The sequence below is a fragment of the Rhinolophus ferrumequinum genome, chromosome 13 (genome assembly GCF_004115265.2).
Source record: "Rhinolophus ferrumequinum isolate MPI-CBG mRhiFer1 chromosome 13, mRhiFer1_v1.p, whole genome shotgun sequence".
Classification (NCBI taxonomy): Eukaryota; Metazoa; Chordata; class Mammalia; order Chiroptera; family Rhinolophidae; genus Rhinolophus; species Rhinolophus ferrumequinum.
In genome coordinates, this window is record NC_046296.1 from 23,879,262 (window position 1) to 23,898,227 (window position 18,966).

General features: G+C 37.3%; 1 protein-coding gene and 1 pseudogene across 1 annotated transcript in view; one reads left to right on the forward strand and one right to left on the reverse strand.

Moving 5' to 3' along the window:
• Nucleotides 1-4,371, forward strand: part of LOC117033351 (uncharacterized) — a 37,468-nt gene extending 33,097 nt beyond the window's left edge. Inside the window, exon 7 of the mRNA XM_033125433.1 lies at nucleotides 1,061-4,371. The gene's annotated coding sequence lies outside the window, so the exon portion shown is untranslated. The remainder of the gene's footprint in view (nucleotides 1-1,060) is intronic.
• A 577-nt stretch (nucleotides 4,372-4,948) lies between these two features.
• Nucleotides 4,949-18,966, reverse strand: part of LOC117033352 (60S ribosomal protein L26-like) — a 45,206-nt pseudogene continuing 31,188 nt past the window's right edge.

Genomic DNA, 18,966 nt, shown 5'->3' on the forward strand with positions numbered 1-18,966 from the left:
GGAATAATGTCCATGTACCATTTTTTACTTTTTTGCAATTATGAAAAAACAATTGAAATAATTTATATTAAAATGATTATATCATTGTTTGCATTAATAAGAAATCATTTTGAAATGGGAACTTGCAAAACATTTGATTGTATTCTTAATTGTTTAAGCTTAAGCCTTAGTCACAATGCAAGAATGCAAGTCTCAGAGAATCTTCTGCCTGATATTAAATTTCTAATAGGTCTTTTTAAGCTACAAAATAGAGATCAGCACAGAGGTCATAAAACCTGTATTTCAACTATAGAGCAATTTCCCAAGTGGAATACACCCATCAACTTAATTCATAGACAGAGATATAATCAAAAGTGACCACAGGGAATGTTCCCCATCTCTTACAAGTGCATACACAAAACTGGGGGAAAAAGCTGTGAAAATGGTAGGTACAATTTTTATATTCTGTTTATCTATGTATATACAATAAATCCCACCTTAAAGTCTTTTATTTGGCAAATTTCTAAAATTATAGTGAAATCCCAATTTTGTGTGAGATCTCAGTTTGCTACTATGTGCTCCAAAGGACTATATAAAATATAGTTTTAGGTAGAATTTCCAAGAGCATATAATTGAAAATAAAGTTCTAGATAGTATTTACAGCAGTCTAATTTAGCTACTTACCATGGCAAATTTTCAACTGATGTCAGAGCTGGAGAGTACTTTACAGTATCTTTCTTAGATTGAAATTGCTAATTATCCAAAGAGGCAGCCTCCATGGATGGTAATAATTTATTCAATGATTCATTGTAAGCACTATAGTTGCCAGATGACTAGCATCTTCTACTGTGAAGGTGTTCACGCTATCCTGAAGCAAAACAAGTTTGCATGACCAGGGAGAGCCTTCTACTAAGCCAGAAAGATTTCCTGCATTTATTTTTCTGAGTAATTTTGGAGATTCTCAGTACGTACAAAAGTAAAACAACTTTTAAAAATATTCTAAACAAACATGTTAAAAAATTCATTCAGCATTGGAGTGTCTTAACTTACTGATTAATTTTTTCTTTTTTCTTTTTTACAGATGGGGTGAGAAGGAAGGAAATGAATACTTTTAAAATATAGTAGAGATAGGAAAAGTTAGATACATTGTTTTCAAAACTTGGTGGTCCTCAACAGGTTATGTCTTGCACAATCAAGAAAAAACAGCTGCTTTTGGTTTCACTATAATCAATATTGGTCAATATGACCCTTGGTGTCTCCCCCCTCCTTCCTTCTCCCACCCCCTTTGCTGTATCCTAGGGAGTATATCTCAAATGAATAATACTTGGATTAGAAAATTCCTACCCACTCCAATAGTTTAATGGAAGGACAGTGAACCACATACATTGAAATCAGGAGGCCAGCATAACCAACAGGAGGTAGCAGGGAAGGGCAATGGAAGATGTATTGCTATTTAAGATTTACTGAACTCGGTAGCATAACATTGCTCTAAGAAAAATGCTCTAAAAAACATGGTGTCTGCCTTGAAGGGTTACGATCTAAATTAGACAGATGAGACAAGTAGGACAGAAAGTCACCATAAGAAAGCATATATCCTCAGAGTGAAATATTTTTGAGGTCTATGCAAATTTTAAGATCCAACAAACTTAGAGTGGAATTCAGCTAAGAGAGAATAAAAACAATTGTCTTCATTCTCCTTACATGAATTTTCTTCAATACAGCACCATAGAAAATATCTTTTGGTCTGAGCAAATCTGTGTCTCCGTCCCACTCTTAGGATGAGTTTAAGAAAATAAAAGTTCTGTGTTAATACACAGGACCAAAAATATATTTCCTCACTATGCCTCTCTGAAGGCAGGAACCCTGAGCCCCAGACTGAAGTGATCAGTCTTTGTGAAAAGAGTTTAGCAGTTAAAACAACTGAGTTGCATGTCTTTGCTCAGGAAAGATTGGCAATTATGCCAAATTATGTCTAATAGTTTTAGAATGTGGAGTAGTGTTTATTAATGTCTGAAGGGAGGTCCTAAATCTCCTTTTCCCCCCAAATTCCAGTTTTGACTTTAACTGTCATTTTAAAAGATGAAAGAACTGGCTTCATTAAGCAAAGGAGCCTTGAATTTCACTTTTTAATTTAAAACACACACACATACTACACCTATTTCTATTTGACAAGACTAGTTATCTTCCTAAGTTTTCACCTCATTTGTTCATGATATTTTATTGGATATGAAATATGAACATCATTCTCTAGTTGAAGCCAATTTTTCGTTTTTGCTAGTTAACTTGCACTGTTGGCTACTATATAGTTTGTTACTCTTCTTGGGCTTATAAATGACTATTAAATACTTATGAATTTCATTATTCATTTAAAATGTTGAATTCCTTTTGATGAATAGTACACATAAACTCTGGAAGGGGAACAAGAAGTATGTGTACATAAATCACCAAACTGAAAAAACAAACAAACAAAGAAAAAAAATAGAATTCCTGGCCTTCTTGGCTTTCTTGTTTGTAGTTTTTCAAATTTGCAGGTATTTATTTGATGTCTGTTATGGTAAAATTGTAGGAAGCAGTTTAACACTGGATCTCTACCCAGTATGGAAAATAAGACAAACATAAAGTCAAATAACAAACAAAGATTTAAACAACTGACAAAAGCAGGAGAGGAGATGTTATCGGACAGTTCCTCGTCAGTTTAAGTGAGTGAACGCACGCAGCTCTGGGTTTAGAGGAGGTGAGGTGATATTGAGTAAGGTTATGTTAGACGGGCTGAGGAGGAGCTGACCACCAAGTTTTAGAGGGAGTGGAATTACAGATGGATATTGAAGAGGAGGTGTGGTTTGCTGGAAGAAGAGGAGAGGAAGGGCCAAAGCTTTCAGGAAATAAGGTCCTTAAATTATTGTACTAATTTTGACACATGAAGGGCTCTAGCACATTTATTGAATAATAGTCAACACCCTCCACTGCTCCTTAAGAAACATCTGATATGTGTTCTCCTTGACGTGACCTACCCTACCCTCTGCGTGGAAAGGGACATCGGAAAATTGCATTGGGAGCTCCACAGAGTTCTCCACAACTTCCTGGGAAAAGTGCACTTGTCTTCTGAACATAGCAGTGAGGCCGACTTTGCCTGTGTGTGCGTTCCATATGCATTGCTCTGGCCAGGCCCAGCTGAGGAAGAAACGCATGTTATGCACCATGAGCTTTGGATTGTACACCAAACATCCTCTGCCATCTTTCTACTTGGCTGTCCGGGTGTGTTTGATGGGATGGTACAGAAACTTAGCCATGGTCTCCCAGCTGCCCCCAGCCTGGGCAGGGGTATCATAGTCCATCCAGGTTTTACATGAGTACCAGGAGCAGGGAGTGACAAAGCTCTTCCCTATCTGCATTGGAGACTTGAAACAACAGCAGCAAGTGATTTGGCAGGAAAAGAAATTATGGGAGAAACACATGCTTGTGACAATGGAAATAATCCTGACGCATATACTACAGTAAAAAGTACAAGTCCCTGCTATTTATCCTCCCATATTATTTCCCTCTTTGGAGGTAATCATTATTAAAAGTTGAGTGTTTACTTAAAATTAAATAAAACACAAGTGGAATCACATGATGCATTTTTAAAAAGTTAGCAATATAATTTAGCTTTCCCCCTCAGTACATGTTGATCTACAGCATTCTTTAAATGACTGCATCATTTTCCATAGCTTGATGGAACGATGATTTATTTAATGACCTTCCTATTTGTGGGCATGTAGGTTGTATCCAAAGTTTTCTTACAATGAACATCTTGTAATATATTTTTGCTCACTCATTCAAGCATTGGTATGTTTAGTTCCTAAGAGTACTGAGTCATAGGGCACGGACATTCAAACCGTTAATAAATACTGCTAAATGGAATAAAAAACATTGTACCAATTTATGGTCTCACAAAGAATTTATGAGAGGACCCATTTTTTTCACATTCTCGACAACAGGAGGTATGACCAATTTTTTAAAACAACTTTAGCACTCCTATGGGGGAAAAGAGCATAATTTTTACTTAGATAATAATTCCCTTAGATTAAAAATAATTTCAAGTTAATTGGTAATTTATGTTTCTTCTAGGAATTGTCAACTTGTGGTCTTTATAAAGCTTTTCTGCTAGGCTCTTTGTCTTATTGTTTTAAAATCTTTATTCCCACAAATTTATTTTATATTCCAAGACAACTTTTGGTCTTAGGGAGTCTGATGAACTGAATAAGAAGGCAGTTTCCAATGCTGACTTTTCTCTCCTGACTTCTGGATGCACAGAAAAAGCACCGGCCCTGGGGATCAAGAGCCTGAAGTTGTCTTCCTCCTGTTATCAACTAATGGTGTGACCTGTGGCATGCCACATAACTGTCTTTTTTTAAATCCAGTTTTGTTGAGGTATAATTGACAAATAAAATTGTGCATATGTAAAGTGTATAATATGATGATTTGATATATGTGTACATTGTGAAATACTTACCATAATCAAGTTAGTTAGCACATCCATCACTTCACAAAATTACCTTTGTGTGTGTGTGTGTGAGAATGCTTATGATCTACACTCTAGCAAAGTTCAAGTATACAACACAGTATTTAATTATAATCACCATGCTGTACATTAGATTCTCAGAATGTATTCATCTTATAACTGGAAGTTTGCACCCTTTAACCAACATCTGTCCATTTCCCATGTCCTCCAGCCCCTGGCAACTACCATTCTACTTTCTGTTTCTATGAGTTTGAATATATATATTTTTAAATTCCACATTTAAGTGATAACATACAGTATGTGTCTGGTTTATTTCATTTATCATAATGTCCTCCAGGTTCATCCATGTTGTCACAAATGGCAGGATGGCCTTCTTTTTTATGGCTGAATAATATATATATATATATATATATATATATATATATATATATATATATATATATATATCTCACATTTTCTTTTTTTTCATTTTAACAGTTTTTAATGAAAGCTGTATATAAGATTACTTTATTCCTGCATCTTCTCAATTGTTTCTTCCTTATAGTTGCCCTTTTCCTTTCCTACTGGGCGAGATCTGGCTTTCCGTTCAAGGATCTTTTTGCGGTCTTTGTCCAGCTTTAGTCTAGTGAAACCACCTTGCTGGGGTGAATGCCCACATGAGCTGTCGTGCCATTAGCCTTCTCCCTATGCACTCATTCAATGTAGATGACATATTTCTCCCTATATACCTGGACTACTTTGCCAATTTGCTGCCCTTTGTAGTGTTCTCGGACAACCTGAACTTCATCATCCTTTTGGATAGGCATGGATCGACATTGTACTTCTGTCTCAGCTCTTTGGAAAGAGGAGAAGACATAATCTTCCTGCAAATGTGGGAAGGTGCATTGAAATGTCTTTTATGGTTCTATAGCTCTGGTAAGAAGTCACAAAGGGGTTGACTTCATTTTGGCCGCTGGCGCTTCAGCGATGGCCCTATATCACATTTTCTTTACCCATTCATTCATAGACAGACACTTAGGTTGTTTCCATATCTTGGCTATTGTGAATAATGCTGCAACGAACATGTGAATAATGCTGCAAATATCTCTTTGGGATCCTGATTTTATTTTCTTCAGATATATACCCAGAAGTGAGATTGCTGGATCATGTGGTAATTTTAATTATAGTTTTTTTTAATAACCTCCATACTGTTTTCCATATGGCTGTACCAATTTATTTTTCCACAACAGTGTGCAAAAGTTCCCTTTCCTCCACATTTTCACCAACATATAGCCCTCTTATATTATAGTTTTCCCATTAATAAGAGGGTGAAAGTAGACGATTAATAAAACAAGAAGAGTGAAAGTAGATGTCTTGTATATGAATGGATCCCAGAGTAAGTGATAATCTGTCATTCATGTATTCTATAAATATTCATTGATTGCCGAATGTCTGTGATATTTGTGAAGCACTATGCTAAGGATTGGGCATACAATAGAAAATGGATGTGACCCCTACTTTCATGGGGATTACAGTTTCTAAAGAGCAGAGAGGTCATTCTTTATCACACAGGAAAATCTGTAACTATGTGCTATGACGGGCTCTGGAAGGAATGCAATAGGATCCTATGAAAGCTTATAACAGAGAGACCTGGCCTATTTTGAGAAGACAGGAAAGACCTTGGAATGTCTCCAGGAGGAAGTAATATTGCAGATGAAACTTGAAGGATAAGTAGTAGCTAACTATTGAAGGGTGTGGGGACAACGTTCCAGGCAAAGAGCAGCAGGAGCAAAGGCACGAAAAGCAAAAGAGTCACGTAGACCAGTAGTTCCCGAAGTGGGCTGCGTGAATAATCCATTCAGGTAGGTATAGAAAGAAAGTATACAACCCTGTAAGTATTTTTAATAAAAATAAGAAATAAGTTAAGCTTTAATAGTATTTAATATATGGACTGACACATGTGGCCTCATTCGCTCATGACCACAGTTTCCTGTGGTAAGTGAGCATTCACAGAAAGAATGGAAATTTCCCAAATCTCTGGGTCATCCACACTTGTTAACTCTGGGTATCCTCACTTGTTAACTCAGCAAGTAGAGACGTACTGTAGTTATACCTATGCCATCCTAAGTGACAATTATAGCTGATAATATTGGTTTAAATTAACTCTCATTAAATGGACAAGTAGCTTAAAAAGATTCCAGCAAGAAAATCATAAACTGAAGATTATACTGTACGAATAGAATAATGCATGCACAAGTGAGCAACAAACACATGGCAGAATGGGCTGTCTCCTGCTCCCAAAACAAACTTTTCGTTAGTCTTATGACAAGGCAAAAGCAGTGATGATCTAGTCAGATGTGATCAGAAATTAGCAAAATAATTAAAGGGAATCAAAATGATCAGGAAGACTATTTGAAATGAGTATTTACATCCCCTCTGAACCATCCCTTAAGCTAATGAGAAGGGAGAAGAAACTGCCTTTTGAAAGAAACTTAGAATACTGAAGAAAACATTTTGAAAATGGATGTTTAGAAATAGTTGCAACTTTATGTAATTTTTAGTCCTGAAAAAAATCGTGCATGTTTCCTACCAAATTCCTTGTATCTCTAGAGTGGAAAAACTTGGAAATTAAAAATTTCTAATCTGTTTTAAAACCTTCCAAATAAAGAGTTTTAGTGTTTGAACTAGTGTGTTCACAATATCAACATGCCACACCTTCTGATTCATTTTTAACAGGGAAGAAGGAACATTCGCTTGCCAAATTTCAACAAAAACTCTTTGATAATTGGAGGGTGTGATTGAAACCTAAGCATAAACATACTTGTAATGTTTTGGTAAGTGTAAAAAATGATGCATTCAGATTTACACATCTTTGTGTAGTAACTCTTTTAGTTTTGACAGACAATAAAATCAAGTATTTAAAAAAAAACCAAGATTCTGAATAATGATAAGAAATAGTCCATAACAAACAATACCTGTCAATATTTTATGTGAGAGCAAAAATGTCTTTTTGCATTGTTGATAATGACTTTAAATATTGATGTCATCTTAGCTCATCTTTTTCTAATTTGTATTTGTTTTATACTGTGTGATTCTTAATTTACAAATTAACAAGTATAATATATTGATGGCGCATGCTTATTTTTTAGCTGATTTTAATCATTAAAGATGATTGAAAACCACTGGTACTGGCCACAATATTCAGAACTTCTGAAGGAGAGATGCCACTGTGGGTTAGAGGGTTCCAGAAGGGGGATTTGATCTCTTCAGAAAGCATGGAGCAGCTGAATCAATTGGTCAATGATCTGATCATGCTGTGGTACCATTTATAGCTACATACAGATTCCTAATTCATAATTCACACCACAAGGGACAATTAACCAACTGTCTGATGATAGCTGATGATAATACTTTACTAATATTTGTCATTTCAGCTCTCAAGCAAGGTTCACAGTCCACCAAGCAAATGGACCATTGATCAAACTTTGGTTTGTTCTGGTGACAACTATATTATAGGGTCTGTTTATCTCACTGGCACTTAGGAAATTCAGTCCCTAAATGGATCCAGATGATCTAGCTATTTCGTGTATGTGTGTGTGTGTGTGTGTGTGTGTGTGTGTGTGTGTGTGTGTGTGTGTTGGGAGATGCATGGAAGCTAAGAAGCAAAGGTAGCAGAAAAGAAAGAGTGCTAAGGAATAAACACAGTGCCGATACTGTGGCTATAAATGTGTGCATGTGGGGGACACACATTAGATCCTGCTCCCTCCTTTTTGTATAGTATTTCCCACTATTTTTTAAAATGACACATTCTAGGGTGCTGAAAGTCATACTTTCCTAGATGTGCATGCCACAGTGGGGGTTCAATTAATGTTAAAAGTGGTCACGAGTCTCCTGACACTGTTTTAACGTGTAGTATGGAGCCGACAGAGAGAAGTCACCTCCCTAATCCAGGCCCTTTTCTACATGGTTTCATGTCGCTTATTCACAGGGCAGCTGGAATGAGTCATGTATCACTTGGTTTCCCAGGTTTAACAGTTTCTTCTCGGTTCTGCTCTTCTCCTCAGCCCTTCGGTTGCTAGGACAGATGACTTACTCTGGAATATTTGAATCATCCTGGTTGGAGATCAATGCTTTATCAATGACATCTCGTCACAATGGTCTTTTACCTTTAGCTTTCAAACTGAATTGTATCCCATTACAAAGAGTTGTTTAGGGAGATTCTAGGTCATTTCTATTGCAAGTTTCCTAAAAGTAAGGCAATGCAAAGACAGATTTTAAAATCAGCCTTCCAGAAAAGAAATACTTTGATTGACAGCGCATTTATGATTGTTCCCCAATTGCTCCTTTCGCCCCCATCCCATTGCCCCTGCCACAGAGGCCTACCGGAAGAACTTTACTCTGCTTTTAAAGTGGATGCCATACAGGGAGAGTTAGAGTTGTACATGAACATCAACAGAAACAGCAGATGAAAATCACCTAACATGTCAGAAACAAAATGTCGGAACAAACCCAATGAGCTGTTAAATTGTAAGTAACTATTTGCCAAGTAAGTAGCTCATTAAAATACCCCAGAGGGAACAGTAAGAGGCCAGGGCCAAACGGCCCACGTTACAGTAACGTCAGACCGGGTTTTATAATCATGTTTGCTCCAAAAGACGCTTTAGAGCTGATTGTCTGGCCAAGTCTTATTTTGGGGGAAACAAGGTAAAATGACAAAGGTTAAAGACAAAGAGAGAACCCTAAAAGCAGCAAGAGAAAGGCAACTACTAACTTATAAGGGAACCCCAATAAGATTGTCAGCTGATTTTTCAACAGAAACTTTGCAGGCCAGAAGGGATTGGCACCGAAAATATTCAGTGGGATGAAAAGCAACGACCTACAACCAAGATTATTCTACCCAGGAAAGCTATCATTTAAAATCAAAGAACAGATAAAGAAATTCTCAGGCAAGAAAAAGCTAAAGGAGTTCATCACCACCAAACCAGTATTACAAGGAATGTTAGAAAGGACTTCTTTAAGATGGAAAAAAAAAAGAAATCAAACTTCTGAATAATAAATGGCAATAGCTACATATCTATCAACAATTACTTTCAATGTAAATTGATTAAACGCTCCACTCAAAAGACATAGGAGGGCTGAATTGGAAAGAAAACAAAATAGGTTACATATGCTTCCTTAAGAGAATCACTTCAAATTGAATGACACACACACAGAAAGAAAGTAAAGGGATGGAAAAAGATATTTCATGAAAATGGAAACAAAAAAGTGGGGGTAGCAATACTTATACCAGATAAAATAGACTTTAAAATAAAGGCTAAAACAAGAGATAATAAAGGACCCAATAATCCCACTTCAGGGTATTTATCTGAAGAAACTCAAATGCTACTTCAAGGGAATGTGTACATCCATATGTTCATTGCAGCACTGTTTACAATGGCCACGATGTGGAGGCAGCCTGGGTGTCTGTTGATGGAAGAATGGATAAGGAGGAGGTGGTACATATATACAGTGGAATATTGCTCGGCCAGGGAAGGGAATGGGTTCTTGCCATCTGCGGCAGCATGGATGGACCTGGGGAGTATTGTGCTGAGTGGAGTATGTCAGACAGAGAAAGGCAGATGCAATGTGATTTCGATTATATGTGGAATCTAAAGAACAAAACAAACAAACAAAACAAACTCACAGATACAGAGAACATACATATTGATGGTTGTCAGATGGAAATGGGGTTGGGGATGAGTAAAAAAGGGAAAGGAATTAAGAGGTATAAACTGGTTTTTACACAGTAGTCATGGGGATGTAGGGTATAGCATAAGGAATATAGTCAATAATACTGGAATAACTATGTGTGGTGTCATATTGGTACTAGATTTGTTGGGGCGATAGATGGGAGGGGGTTGGAGGATGGGTGAAAAGATGAAGGGATTAAGAAGTACAAACTGGTAGTTACAAAATAGTCATGGGAAAGTAAAGCACAGGGAATATAGTCAATAATATGGTAATAGCTATGTATAGTGCCAGGTGGGTACTAGACTAATCAGGGGGATTACTTCTTAAATTATATAAATGTCTTACCACTATGTTGTACACCTGAAATTAATATAAAGTAATATTGAATGTCAACTGTAATTGAAAAAAGGGGAGGAAAGGTAAGGGGAATAAAAGGTCCAAATTTCCAGGTATAAAACAAGTCATGGGGATGTAATGTACAGCATGGGGAATATAGTCAATAATACTGTGATAGCGTGGTACAGTGTCAGATGGTTGCTGGACTTATGGTGATCACTTCTTTAGGTACATAAATGTTGAATAACTATGGTGTACACCTGAAACTAATATAATGTTGTATGGTAGCTATATTTTAATAAAAATCTTAAAAGAAAAAAGAAATATCCCTGGATTTATGTCACCTTGTGGAATTCCTAGTGACTAGCAATTGGGCATTGTTTAAAAACTCTTTCAGGATAAGTGATGTTTGTAAATTGACATATATGCAAACACATATATATTATTTATTGCCTTGTCATTTGCATAATGAGTTAGTTTTCTTCTGCTGAATACTCTTCATTTCTTGAGGACACTGAGGAACAGTATCATTCAGAGTGGGAAGACCAAAGCAGTAGAGGGGCGGTTCATGCATTGCTCCTGCTGTTCTAGGACCCTCTATTCTAAGCTACTATTTGAAAATAGTCAGCATATGATCTAATCTTAGAACTTCCATTTCTTGTTATTATTGCTTTCCCTTGTGAGTACTTCCATGCACACGTGTATGAATGATCTGTGATTAAAATTATGTTAGAAATAGTCAATGCCTGTATATGCATGCTTTTCTGTACAAATGGTAGCATATTGTACTCGTGCCTCTGCATCTTAATGTTTACATTTAACAAACTATATGAGAAGTAATTTCATCCTTCTGTACTACAGTGGATGTTTGATGGCTGCCTTTCTGGTGTCCATTCTCTCCTCCTTTCTGAAAGTACTTGGGTTTTCATTTACTTGTCCATGCTCCCCTAAAAAGCTTCCGGGAAGGATGCCACCCTGGGCTGACTGGCCAAAGCTAATCAATACTTTCCATTCTCATGGCATATGATCTAAGCTTGTACAGTCAAGGTGAACTTCAGGAGTCTTGCCTGGAGTGCTCTGGAGCACTCTCTTCTCTCAGGGAAGGAGCAAGACTCCTTAATCATGGTTGATTAAGTCTCCCAGGACCAGAAGTGGACTGGGCTTGGGATAAAGCTTTTATTGTTGACAGCAAAACAGAGATGAGAAGAGACTGAGTTCTTGAGGATTTCCCATTTATGTGATCCACTACATCTCCTTTATTATTTAAATCAGTTGGCAGTGAATTTTCAGTTTACTTGCAACATAAAGATTCTTAACTGATTGGGGTATATATAAATCTACCTCATTCTTTTGAATGGCCTAACTATAAACACATCACAGTATACTTAATATACATTTAGGTTATTCCAGTCTGCTAGTACTAACCACATCGTAACAAGTAACTGCATATATATATACACACACACACACACACACACACACACACACACACATATCTTCTCACACATGTTCAAGCCTGTCAGTAGGATAAATTCTTAGAAATCAAATTGGAGACCTTCAGATATGTACATAGTTAATTTGATAGACTATATTTGGAAATACAAAGAAGTAGTGGACACAAAGACATTGCCTTTAGGGTGGGAAGTGTGTGGGGGCAATCTCCATATATTCTTTTAAATGACTTTCAAAAACTGTGTGGAATACAACTTTTCCCAGAAAAGGGGGAAAAAAAATGCAGGTAGAAGCGTTGAATTATGTATCTAAAGGCATCTTAGAAATAATCAGGTCCAGCTGCTCCGTTTTACAAATGCGGAAACTGAATTCCTAGGAAGTTCAGGGATTTGTTCACACACACAGCAGCTCAGAGCAGAGAAGAAATGAGAATCTGGGTTTCCAGACTTCTAATCGGTATTCTTCCATAACAGGGACTCTGGAAGCAGATTCCTTCCAGAATTGATGGAAGTTGTGCCTGAGCACAGATATAGCATGTGTCTAGCACACGTCACCTGCAGTGCCCAGGCCGGAATTGCAACTGCCCCTGGTTATACAATGAATCAAGTACATGAATACTACCTAAAACAGTAAATTCTTACCATGCTCCCTGCAGGGACAAGGGTTAGTCCTATTTTATGGGTAGGAAACTGAGGAATTGGGACTAGTGCCCTAACCATAGGGTGCACAAGAACCAATCAGTGGTGCCTCAAGCTGCGTCTGAATCTGACATGTCCCCAGGGACTGTCCCTCAGAGCAGAGAAGTACAGAAGAATGCTGGACTTTGTGATGTAAATGAAGAGAGAGGGGGCCGGCTTAGCACTTTCTTTTACCGAGCTAATGTCAGAGGATGTGTTCTTGGCAAAGGTTACCCAGACTGCCTTGCTACAGGAAAAAACAACCACAAGAATGAACCGGTCAAGAGGCTATGCAAGGACTTGGAAAAATTAAGATACAAAACGTCATGCTTGCGAGACTGGAGGGTTTTTTCAAGAGTTTACTCTGATGAAAACAAAGGTCATAGGTGTGTTTATTTACTGGACACATTAGAAAAATCTAATGTCTCAAATTCCCAAAGTTAAAATTTTCCTCACTCCAGTGACTCATGTTAGCTCCTTGGTGTTGCTCCCATCCTCAGATTTCTTTAATTCTGGAAATTCACTTGTCCCTCTTTTTGCCCTCAGAGAAAATATGATTTTTAAAACTGGAAATGGTCATTTAGCACAACACCTTTATTTAACAAATGAGAAAAGGGCACGTCATAGTTTCAATGGATATGTAGCAAGTCTATGCTATAGCCTCGTCTCATAGCTAGATTTTCTGACTCCCTGCCTCATAATATCTCTAAATATAGAAACAGAATTAATTTTTAAAAAAGAAATTATGTTCACCAAAGAATAGAAGAGTCTAACTGTATTTACCAATTGTCATTTTTAAAAAACATAAAATGTTGTTAGCTCTGCTTAAGTGAGTTTTAAAGATTTGTTGTTAGCTCTGCTTAAGTGAGTTTTAAAGATCTCCTTAGTTTTAAAGATTCATGTGGAAGCTTATAGGTATGATATTGCATGATTATAATTTATTTAAAAAATCATTCAGAAAAAAAAATGAAGCAAAATGCAAAGTGTAAACAATCACTAAATCTAGGTGATGGAAAAAGGATGGCCCTTGCACTGTTTCTCTACTTTTTTTTTTTTTTTTAACATTTGAAGATTTTTTTATAGAAAGGGAAGAAAAATCATATTAACACATTAAGTATGTCCTGGAATTTGAAAGTTCCATTTTTCTAAAGTAATATATGCTTATTGATGAAAACCTAGAAAGCATTAGTCTATAAAAGAAAAGCAAAGTAACTGTAACCTGCTCACGGTCCCATTCAAAGAAAAACTATTGTCAACATTTTGGGAGTATATTCTTCTAACAAGTGTTTTATGTATAAATTCACATACATTTACCTGTAAATGTGAATCATACCTTAAGTCCATTTTATAATCATTTTCATTGAACACACAGTAAATATTTTTTCTTGCTACTGAATCATTTTCTGTATCTTTGCAGGGATGCACATCGATTTGTCATTACAGTTGTCCCTCGGTATCCACAGGGGATTGGTTCTAGCAACCCCCTCCCTGTTCCCCCATTTAAGACATAGACTTATATCTTGTCTATTAGTCCTCAAAGTCCATGTTCTGAGACACTTGAGGTTTCTTTGTTACAGCAGCTCACATTATCCTAACCAATACGAGGATGTTTGCTTTATATATTGTGAAGACCATTTACACCTCTGCTAGATTCTTTACTGTTTGGCAAGGAAATCTGAAGCCCTTGCACTGATGCTCACTTCAGTCAATGCTATTGAAGTCCAACATTTGCTCTGAGAGATACTACTATCTTTTGGAAGAATACATCTCCGCTCTAAAAAAGCATTCTTTTCTTTTGCAGAAAAGAATCCTTTGCTTTCTTTTCCCTCACTTGCTATAATTATATTTTGCCTTCATTCCTCTGACAGGCCCATTCCTTTTTCTCTAGTAGATACACATGCTAAGGTGTTTGATATATTCACGTGAATTTCTATGTATTCTTATAGCATTGGCGTAGTGTGTCTGTGTTTTTAATTTACTTATATAAAATTGTGCTGTACTCATTTAATTTCTTACAATTTTCACTCAACATCTACTTTTATAACAACTATATTGTGTCTTTATCTCTAATTTGTTCATTTTACCTGTTGCATAGACTACCACCAGAGATGGACTTCTAGAGAGCCTTCAACCCACCACCGCTACAAATACTACAGCACTGAATGGTATGTGCCTCGAAGGCGCTGGGTAAGAATTTCTCTGGCAGACACGTGGGATTGCTGGGATGTGGATGTAAATACTGCCAGGCCGATTTCCAGAATGGCTCACGAACTTACATTCAGTGTATGAGAGCTCTCATGGCCCCACGTCATCCTCCCCAATTGGCATTATCTTCCCTTCCGACTTTTTCACCTCTGTTTTAATTTACATGCATCTGATTAATAAGTAGTATATGCACGTCTTAAGTAATGTCTTAGCCATTTGACTTCCCCTTTTGTGAACTGCCTGTGTTTCTAAGGCAAAACAGCAGAACATGCCACTTCCTTATAATCCATATGGGAAATCCTGGAGGAAGTGTGAAAAAAATATATCTTAGCTCTTTCTGGTGTCCGATTGAAGCTTCTCTTTAGATAGTATTACAGGTTATCTACAACCTGATAGATCCATTTGTTCATTCATTCCAGAAATATATGTCAGGCACTATATGGTGCATTAGGAATACAGAGGAAATAATGTACACGGCACCTGGCATCTAGAAATCTGTGAAATGATGGAAGAGATAAATCAGTGTTTGTTGTTTTACTTTCTGGAGAAGTAACATTAAGGTGTGAGCTACTTATATCTTAATAAATGATAACATTCCTCTCTCGTCTTTTCTTTTCTCAATTAAATTTGCCGTGACCTCAGCATGGACTACTGGTATAGGTCGAAGGATGCTACCAAAAACTAACAAAACGAAAAACATACCACTTCCAATGCTTATTAACTCAACAACTCCATGAGGCATCTATTCTTCAAAGAAATTCTTAAGTACCAAAATGTTTTACTAAAATATACCCTTCCTAGAACATAAGCTGTAACCTAATCTACCACCACCGCTCCCTCCACATTTGTAGTTGAGGGGACGAAGTTCAGAGGGATGTAAAAAATGCTCTCTTTAGCGCCTTCTGGAGATCTTCCCAATATACCACCCGCATTCCATTTTTAAAATGTTTTTTTCATTTGAAACGAGATTCATGCAGCTTGCTCATGCAAAATGAGAATGAAAAAAAAAAAAGTTAGGGTCTGGAAAGGAAGAAAAGGATTAAATAAAGAGTTCTGTGAGGATGTAGCCATCATGATCTAATGTACCATGGGCAGCCTCGCTTCAGGGAATACTGACTTCCAAGGCCTGGAGCTCCTGAGGACAGCTGGCACTCAGCTGGTCGTGGGGTTGGCCTCACGTTGCCTCGGTGTCTCCCATAAACTCAACTGATGCTATTTAGCCTTTCTTTTTTTAAGAAAACATGCAGCACAGGAAATTTTTCCTCAATGCGTGTAAGAGCTGTTTGAATCCCCAAAGAAAAAGATTTGGCAAGTCAGTTAAGAGAAAAGGAGAAGCACTGAACACATGAGCACATTTTAACAATGTCCAAGTGTAACTTTTACTGCCAACAGTAGACATGCACTGGAATTTGAAATGCAACCCAAATGCTAAATGCAGTTGTTTTTATCTGTGAGGAGAACGTTGAGGTTTCATTCTGAGATGAGTCATTTTGTGCTGATTTATCCAGTTAATAAATGTATCTGATTTGTTTTCATTAGGGAGTTGAAAGTGGTTTTTTTTTTTTTTTTGGTTTGTTTTTGTTTTTGTCCCAGTGAAGAAAACTATCAGGTCTGGTAAGAACACAAGGAAGCAAAATTGTATTGAAATGCTCAATAAAGATAAAGCGAAGATGTCACCTGCCACATACAATGAAAAGGGTTTGGAGTCTTGGCATTAAAAGGGATACTTGGGATTTTGGAAGCCCCGGACTTTGCTGTCAGTATCTGACAGCGTCTTTACAAGGCCATCCTGAATTGCCAAATCAGAAAACTAAGCCTTTTGTTCTGTGTGATCTTAATTTTGTCCAATCTATTAAATGATTTCATGATGGGGTATAGGTGACATTTATGCATTTACCAAAAACCTTGAAGTTTCTCTAGGAACTGTAGTTCAAGATCACTGGTCCAATTAATTAGTTAATTCATCAGTCTGATAAAAACTGCTCACAAAAGAACGTCCAGCCTAAGAAAAGTCTTATAAGAGTTTAGTTGAGCCAAAGTGATGACAATTGCTGGGAAACAAAATCTCAGCTCTGGAGAATGGCAGTTTTGCAGCTTATTTTATACATTAGAATCAAAGGAGGAGATGCAAGGAGGGTTATATGAAATCCATTGGTGGTAGACTGGGGAGACAGGAGAAAGCTAAGTGGGAAAATCTCTGAGTTTCGATAAAAAGTAAAACGGAGAGACACATAACTCCTTTTACATTGGTGGGTACAGGAGAGTTAATATTTATAGCACATAGACATGGTACATGGGTGACAAGAAAATACTCTGGTCTCGTGGTCTGGTACTGAGGGTTGTACCTACGAGCGGTCTGGAAAAGAAGATGACTCTGACATTTCAGAGGTGTGTTATCTTAGGTGCACAACAGACAATTTCAAAGTTAAAGATGGACTTTGTCAAGGAAGCTACAGGCTTAGGACACGACTGCCAGTCATAACGTGCTGTTAGTTAGAAATTTTGATGTTCAGACCATAAAAATTGGTCTCTGGGTTTGTAAGGCGGGGTTTAGTAAGAATAAGTTTTAGTAGGTAGCCTCTTTTTCGTCCACAGAAGTGTTTACTGAGTGCCAGCTATTTGTAGGCTCTTTACAGATCAGTTGATGCTGTGAATTTACTGGCATGCAGACACTGTGACCAAAGAATTCAGCCACAGTTATATTAATTGCTGTCAATGGTTTTCTTACGTCTTTAGTAGCAAATAAATTATGACCATTATGATGGCATTTCCCGCCCCCCCGCCATTAACTTGTTTTTCTTTTAATTCCTTAACCTAAAGCAATGTTGAATAATACTGTAGAATTTTAAATGTATATATTTCAAGACTAAAACTACCTATAATTTGACTTATTTTATCATTTTATCCTGCAAATAATTTCATCATATGCTAAACAGATTATAGCATATAGCTATATGATACAGGTTTTATCACGTAATAAATATTTTCACTGAAGGAGAAATAATGCTGAGCTATCCATGAAATGGGTCAACATATTTTGGAAACATAAAGTGATCAGGTGCCATTCAGAATTTTCATTTAAATCTGCTGTGTTGGAGGAATATTAGACCCAAGCTAACTTACTATTGAGACTGTAAACAGTATACTTGGGGGCGGGGGGGGGGAAGGCAAATAAAAGTGCTTGGAACATTTTTCCCCCATTGTTTTTGTCCCCCCATGGTTGTTTTTCAAGTCCCTTGGAACTACCAATGCATCCTGAGTAATACTTTGTCTTAAATGTAGTGCAGTGGATTGTCACTGCAGTGGTCCTTTGTCCATGAAGAATTCATCAGACCCACTCTCTGGCCTCCATCACTTGGCAGGACAGAAAAGCCGAAGGCAGTATCTGGACATACTTAATATTTAGGAAGCTAAGCCTGTGCAGCAAACGTGAAAGACTTCCTCGACATGCCCTGATGACTTTACTCAACCATGTTTCCTTTTATCATTTGTCGGAAAAACCCTTTACTATCTCTTCTGAGTTCCTTGTCCTTTGTGAGCTACAAAGGGCAGATTTTCTTTTGTAAATCCTTAGTAATTAAATGAGCACTTCAGTGGCTGTAGCCTTCAATGGCCTGTTTCCTAGGTTTTTGCCTCTGACAGTCATATTTCTCAAAGGCCCCCGAGATGACTGGGCATCTTCCCCTACTTAACACTAAACCAATTGAAGCCCGTGCTCACTGCATGAAGGAGGAAAAGATTCATTAAGGGCACTTCATTAAAAAGCTGAAATGGGACGCTCTAAATGCGCCTGAACCAACTGCCGTCCACAGGAGCTATTAGGAGAGCTACAAAGACAGTTTCGGAAACTGAACTCCAGCTCCAGTGCCTCGGATTAGGGAGAGTGATGGGATTAGTGTTTAATGACTTGGGGCGGGAGACAAAGGGAATCTCAACAAAGAGGCTTAGATATGGAAGAATTAACACTCTCTATTCCAACCAGGCCTCCGATGACTTCCAGCATTCTTTGGAGACTCAAAAGCCAAGAGGGGAAACAGAAAAGATGGGCAAAGCTTTAATACTTTCCTAACTTTTTTTTTTTTTAATCACAACAATACAGAGGAAAGA